Source organism: Schistocerca piceifrons, chromosome 1 (assembly GCF_021461385.2).
Source record: "Schistocerca piceifrons isolate TAMUIC-IGC-003096 chromosome 1, iqSchPice1.1, whole genome shotgun sequence".
NCBI lineage: Eukaryota > Metazoa > Arthropoda > Insecta > Orthoptera > Acrididae > Schistocerca > Schistocerca piceifrons.
In genome coordinates this window covers 432,789,928-432,796,536 of record NC_060138.1, presented here as the reverse complement: position 1 = coordinate 432,796,536, position 6,609 = coordinate 432,789,928, and the positions used below count along the sequence as shown (strand labels likewise).

The 6,609-nt window shown below is 45.8% G+C and overlaps 1 non-coding gene across 1 annotated transcript; it reads left to right on the top strand.

The window, feature by feature from the left end:
- The first annotated feature begins 5,420 nt into the window (after positions 1–5,420).
- On the top strand, positions 5,421–5,494 carry Trnas-cga. The gene has a single exon. It is a non-coding gene; the product is annotated as a tRNA-Ser (tRNA).
- The last annotated feature ends 1,115 nt before the right edge of the window (positions 5,495–6,609 follow it).

The following is a 6,609-nucleotide window of genomic DNA, read 5'->3' as shown; positions in this document are numbered from 1 at the left end:
TCCTGAAAGGAACGCCGCCTGACTTCCAGGGATTCCCATTTGAGTTTCCAATATATTTCCGTAGTACTTATGTTTTGTTCGATCCCACCGGTAACAAAACTAACACCCCAACTCTTAAATGCTTCCATGTTTTCCTTCAATCCGACCTGGCGCGGATCCCAAACACTCGAGGAGGACTCAAGAATAGGTCGCACCGGCGTCCTACATGCGGTCTCCTTTACAGGTGAACCACTGTGTCCCAAAATTCTCCCAGTAAACCGAAGTCGAGCATTTGCTTCCCTATCACAGTTTTCACATGCTCGTTCCAACTTATATCTCTTTGCAATGTTACTCCCAGATATTTAAACGACTTGACTGTGTCAAGCTGAACACTAGTAATACTGTAACCGAACATTACAGGTTTATTCTTCCTACTCATCAGGATTAACTTACATTTTAGCACATTTAAGGCTAGCTGCCGTTTATCAGACGAACTGGAAATTTCCTACGGTCACTGAACTTCAACATCTTACCGTACACCACGGCATCATCAGCAAACAACCGCAAACTACTGCCCAACCTGTCCGCCGAATCATTTATGTACATGGGGAACAACATTGGTCCTGAAACTTCCTAGTAGATTAAAACCGTGTGACGGACCGAGACTCGAATTCTGGACCTTCGACTTTCACGGGCAAGTGCCCTACCATCTGAGCTACCCAAGCACGACATACGACCCGTGCTCAAAGCTCCAATTCTGCCAGTATCTCGTCACCTACATTCCAAACTTCACAGATGTACTCTTGGGAAACTTGCAGAACTAGCACTCCTGGAAGAAATGATCTGCGGAGACATGGCTGTGCCACAGCCTGGGGGAAGTTTCCAGAATGAAAATTTTCACTCTGCAGCGGAGTATGCGCTGATACAAAACTTACTGGCAGATTAAAACCGTGTGCCAGACCGAGACTTGAACTCGGGACCTTTGCCTTTCGCGGGCAAGTGCTCTACCATCTGAGCTACCGGATTTCGAGTCTCGGTCCGCACACAGTTTTAATCTGCCAGGAAGTTTTATATCAGCGCACACTCCGCTGCAGAGTAAAAATTTCATTCTCAACACCGGTCCTACCACACTTTCCTGGAGCACTCCTGACGATATCCTTGTCCCTGATGAACACTCGCCGTCGAGGACAGCATACAGGATTCTATTATTGAAAATGTATTTGAGCCAGTCACATATCTGCGAACGTATTAGATATGCTAGTACCTTCGTTAACCGCCTGCAAAGGGGCACCGTCTGTAATGCTTTCCGGAAATGTAGTGCCCGTTGCCCTTCATCCACAGTTCTCAAGATATCCTGTGAGAAAAGAGCAAGCTGAGATTCGTATGAGCAATGCTTTGTAAAACCATGCTGATTCTTGGACATAAGCTTCTTAGCCTCAAGAAAGTTTAGGACTGAGAATGTGTTCAAGGATTCTGCAGCAAACAGAAATTAGGGATATTGATCGGTAATTTTACGGGTCCGTTCTTTTGCCTTCCTTACATACTGGAGTCACCTGCTCTTTTTTCCAGTCGTTTGGGACTTTGTGCTGGGCCGGAGATTCGCGATAACTGCAAGCAAGAAAAGGGGCCAATGCAGTAATGTAATCATTGTAAATTCGTACTGGGATTCCCTCTGGACCTGGTGATTTACTTGTTTCCATATTCTGTATTGCTTCTCTACGCCAGGTTACCATATTTCTGCGTCGCCCATACGGGAGGCTGTCCGATGGTCAAATGACGGTATCTCTGTATGGTTCTCCACCGTGAACGATTTCTTGAACGTGAAATTTAAATCTTCGGCTTTCGATTTGCTATTTTCCACAGCCACACCAGACTGGTAGACAAGGGACTGAATGGAAGCCTTAGACCCCCTTATCGAGTTCACATACGACCGTAATTTTCTCGCGTGCCAGATCTTTTGCTAAGGTGTGACGGTGGTAATTGTTGTATGCTTCGGGCATAGATCTTTTCATAGGCGCACGAATTTCTACTAACCTTCCCTTGTCGTCGTTTGTGTGCCCTTTTGAAACTAGAGTGCAACACCTCTGCTTCCATGTACCTTACTAATTTGGTTATTAAACGATGGTGAATCTTTTCCATCATTTATCCACTTACGACGCACGTACTCTCCAGACCACGATTTACAGTCTGCTTAAAATTTGACCATAATTCCCCTACACCCATCTTACTAGTCTGCACCCCACGCAGTGAGTCCATAGACATCCCAGTCTATACACGGGAAGTTTCGCAATCGTAGTTGCTACAATGACATCGTGATCGCTAATCCTTTGTATACCAATATTGTCGGTAAGGTCCGGCCTATTTGTAGCTACACGGTCTAAGAGATTTCCATTGCGAGTGGGTTGCCGAACTAACTGCTCAAGACAATTTTCAGAAAACGTGTTCAGAAGTATTTGGCATGACTGTCTGTCTGTACCTGGCGCGATGAATCCATAGACATCCCAGTCTGTACTCGGTAGGTCAAAGTCACCTGTAACCAGTATTGCAAAGTCGTGGGATAGCAATTTGCACGTATACGAATGGCGGTCGCATCGCCTACACAACGTATAAAATGGAAGTGCGCTGGCGAAGCTGTCATTTATACTCAGGTGATTCATGTGGAAGAGGTTTTCGACGAGACTATGGCCTCACGACGGGAATTAACAGACTTCGAGCGCTGAATGGTAGTTGGAGCAATATGCATCGAACATTCAAGTTTCCAAGAGACACAGTGTCGAGAGATTGTCGAGAGTCGAGGATACCAACTTTTAGGAATTACCTCTCAACACAGACAACGCGGTGTCTGACGGCCTCCACTTAACGATCGAGAGCAGCTGCGGTTGTGTAGAGTTGACAGTGCTAACAGGCAAGTAACACTACGTGAAATGACCTCATAAATAAATGTAGAACATACCGCGAAAGTACCCGTTAGGACAGTGCGGTGGAATTTGGCGTTAATGGGCTATGGCAGAAGGCGACCGAGGCCAGTGTCTTTGATACCTGCACGAAGTAGCGTACAGCGCCTCTCTTACGCTTGTTGGGCCCTAAGGCGGCTTGAAAACCATGGCCTTGTCAGATGTCCCAATTTCAGTTGGTAAGAGGTGATGGTAGGATACCAGTGTGGTGCAGACGCCATAAAGCCATGGACCCAATCTGCAAGCATAGCACTGTGTAAGCTGGTGGTGGCTCTATAATGGTGTGGACTGTGTTTACAATGTAATGGGCTTGGTCCTCTGGTAAAAATGAACCGATCATTGACTGGAAATGGTTGTGTTCAGCTACTGGGAGGTCATATCCAGTCATTAATGGACTTCTTGCATCCAAACATGGATGGAATTTTTATGGATCACAAGGAGCCATGTCACTGGGCCACAACTGTTCGCGGTGAAGAACATTGTAGACAGTTCGGGCGAAAGGTCTGGCCACCCACATCGCTCGACATGAATCCCATCGAACGTTTATGGTACGTAATCGCGAGGTCAGTTCGTGCACAAAATCCTGCACCGGCAACACTTTTGCAATTATGGACTGCTATAGAGGCAGCATCGCTCAATATTTCTGCAGGGGACTTCCAACGAGTTTTTGAGTCCATGACACGGCGAGTTGCTACACTACGCCAAACGAAAAGAGGTCCGACACGATATTGGGACGCATACCATGCCTTATGTCACCTCAGTGTAAATTACATACGGACACTGCCCGTTCGTCAGCGTGCGGCGTGCATACTGACAAGGCAATCCTCAAATGTGAGGCGGAACTTTATAAAAAGTAAACAAGAAGTAACACAATTGCTCATTAAAAATACAGAGCTGTTGGCGTCCGGTGCTTAGGCGCTTCGCTGTCGGTGGGGCGGCCGACGCTGCCATGCGCCATCAGGTTGCTGAAGCCGCGACTCTGCCTGCTGGACTGTTGAGGTCTGTGCGCCGCCGACACGCAGCTTTGAGTTGGGGTGAGGCGAGCTTCACCGTCCGGAGTCAACACAGCACCATCGAGAAACAGCATCAGCCAACTGTGTGAGTTGCTGTTAAATAAAGTATGATGTTGATTCTCGCTTCTGAGTCCTCGCTGTGGGGGAACTGATACAGCGCACGCTCCAATCAACGTCGTGAGAGGCAGTAGTGTCAGTGTCCAATTGACTATTCTGGTCCCGTAATGACTTTATGACTGGTTGAGTTGGAACGAAGTAGCTGCTGATATTCGAAACACTTTTGGTTCAGTTACTCAACTAAAACAAAACTAAAATCTAAGTCCATGTTAAAAGGTACAATTATGAACATATAAAAGTATAAATCGACTGTAGGAAAACCACTAAATTATGAAATTTACAAGACCTCATGTTTTCACAGAAAAACACATAGAAATAAACGCCATCGAGGAACATTTTCTACAGTTTAAATTCAGATGTTGCTCAAATACAGCATAATAAACTAAAACCAGTTCCATCACACATTTAATTATTGCGGAATATTCTCGATTATGCTTTTAATAAACGGATGTAATTTACTTTATTCATGGTCAATCGAAATTTTTGCGTCCTGTTTTAATTTTATAACGTAGTATCAGTTGTTGAGGACTGCAGTCGAATCGGAAGACGTCATGTAGACTGGACCTCCAGAAATTATCCAGAATGAGATTTTCACTCTGCAGCGGAGTGTGCGATGATATGAAACTTCCGCGCAGGCTAAAACTGTCTGCCGGACCGAGACTCGTACTCGGGACCTTTGCCTTTCGCGGACAAGTGTTCTACCAACTGAGCTACCCAAACGCGACTCACGACCCGCCCTCACAGCTTCAATTCTGCCAGTACCTCGTCTCCTACCTTCCAAGCTACACAGAAGCTCTTCAGCAAACCTTGCAGAGCTAGCACTCCGGCACACAGTTTTAATCGGCCAGGAAGTTTCATATCAGCGCAAACTCCGCTGCAGAGTGAAAATCTCATTCTGGAAACATCCCCCAGGCTATGGCTAAGCCATGTCTGCGCAATATATTTTCATCCAGGAGTGCTAGTTCTGCAAGGTTCGCAGAAGAGTTCTGTGAAGTTTGGGAGGTAGGAGACGAGGTACTGGCAGAATTGAAGCTGTGAGAACGGGCTGTGAGTCGTGCTTGGGTAGCTCAGTTGGTAGAGCACTTGCCCGCAAAAGGCAAAGTTCCCGAGTTTGAGTCTCGGTCCGGCACACAGTTTTAATCTGCCAGGATGTTTCATGTCAGCGCACACTCCGCTGCAGAGTGAAAATCTCATTCTTGAAACATCCCCCAGGCTGTGGCTAAGCCATGTCTCCGCAATATATTTTCATCCAGGAGTGCTAGTTCTGCAAGGTTCGCAGAAGAGCTTCTGTGAAGTGTGGAACGTAGGAGACGAGGTACTGGCAGAACTGAAGCTGTGAGGACGGGTCGTGAGTTGTGCTTGGGTAGCTCAGTTGGTAGAGCACTTGCCCTCGAAAGGCAAAGGTCCCGAGTTCGAGTCTCGGCCCAAGCACACAGTTTTAATCTGCGAGGAAGTTTAATCCAGAAATAATGGTTCGTAGCCGTTTGTTACCAGAGACTCAAAAGCAGTGCAACATATGACTTCACCACCAACACATGACTACGCTGCAGAACACGTACCTCACCTACGATTCTCTATGTTGATAATGATTCACAATGTTTGCATGTACAAGGCACTGACTTTAGAAATCCACTACTGTACACACTGCTGGACACAGTATCTACGGTAAAGTATCTTGGAGTAACCATTCATAGCAACCTTGAGTGACCACATGAAAGAAACAGTAGGAAGGGCAGATGGCAGACTGAGACGCATAGCAAGGACCTTCAGGAACTGTATCTCGTCCAGGAGAGAAATGGCTCATAAGCCGCTAGTTCCACCGATTTTTCAGTATTGTTCATCAATACGGATTCCTTACCAGGTAGAACTGGTAGAAAGAGAAGATCTAAAAAAGAGCGGCGAATATTCATGGGATCACTTAGTCTGGGCGAGAGCATTATCGAAATGCTCAAAAAACTCCACTGCCAGTCGTTCCATAGAGGCATTGTGCATCACCGAGAGGTTTACTATTGAAATTTCGAGAGACCACTTTCCAGGAAGAACCGAGCAACATATTATTTCTTCCCACATACATTTCGCATAATGACCACAACTAGAAAAAGAAAGAAATATGGAGGCTCAGCGGCAACCATTCTTCCCACCCGCCACTTGCGAGTAGAACAGTTAGTGGTATCAGAAGTACCCGCCACCACACACATTAGGCGGCTTGCGGTGTATGATTTAGACAGATGTAGATGTACCTGTGATGCATAACGGCAATAAAGTTCTTAGTTTCATCTAAATGCAACAAGACTAATAATACGAAATCACCTGCAGTCCATTGAGAGAACAAACCATGGTTGCATAAGTTAGAAATTTTAAGACATATTTTAAGTCATTATACGTACCCAATCTCTTATCACTTATACGTGTTCAATTTTTAATTCTGAACGTATTACAAGGCTGCTAACAGTCAACAGTGCCTCAAGACCGTAGCAGCGTTTTGTTACTGATACACAGTATTGATCAACTGCTGTAGAGTGCTGCTGTATTATACAAGAGAGAGC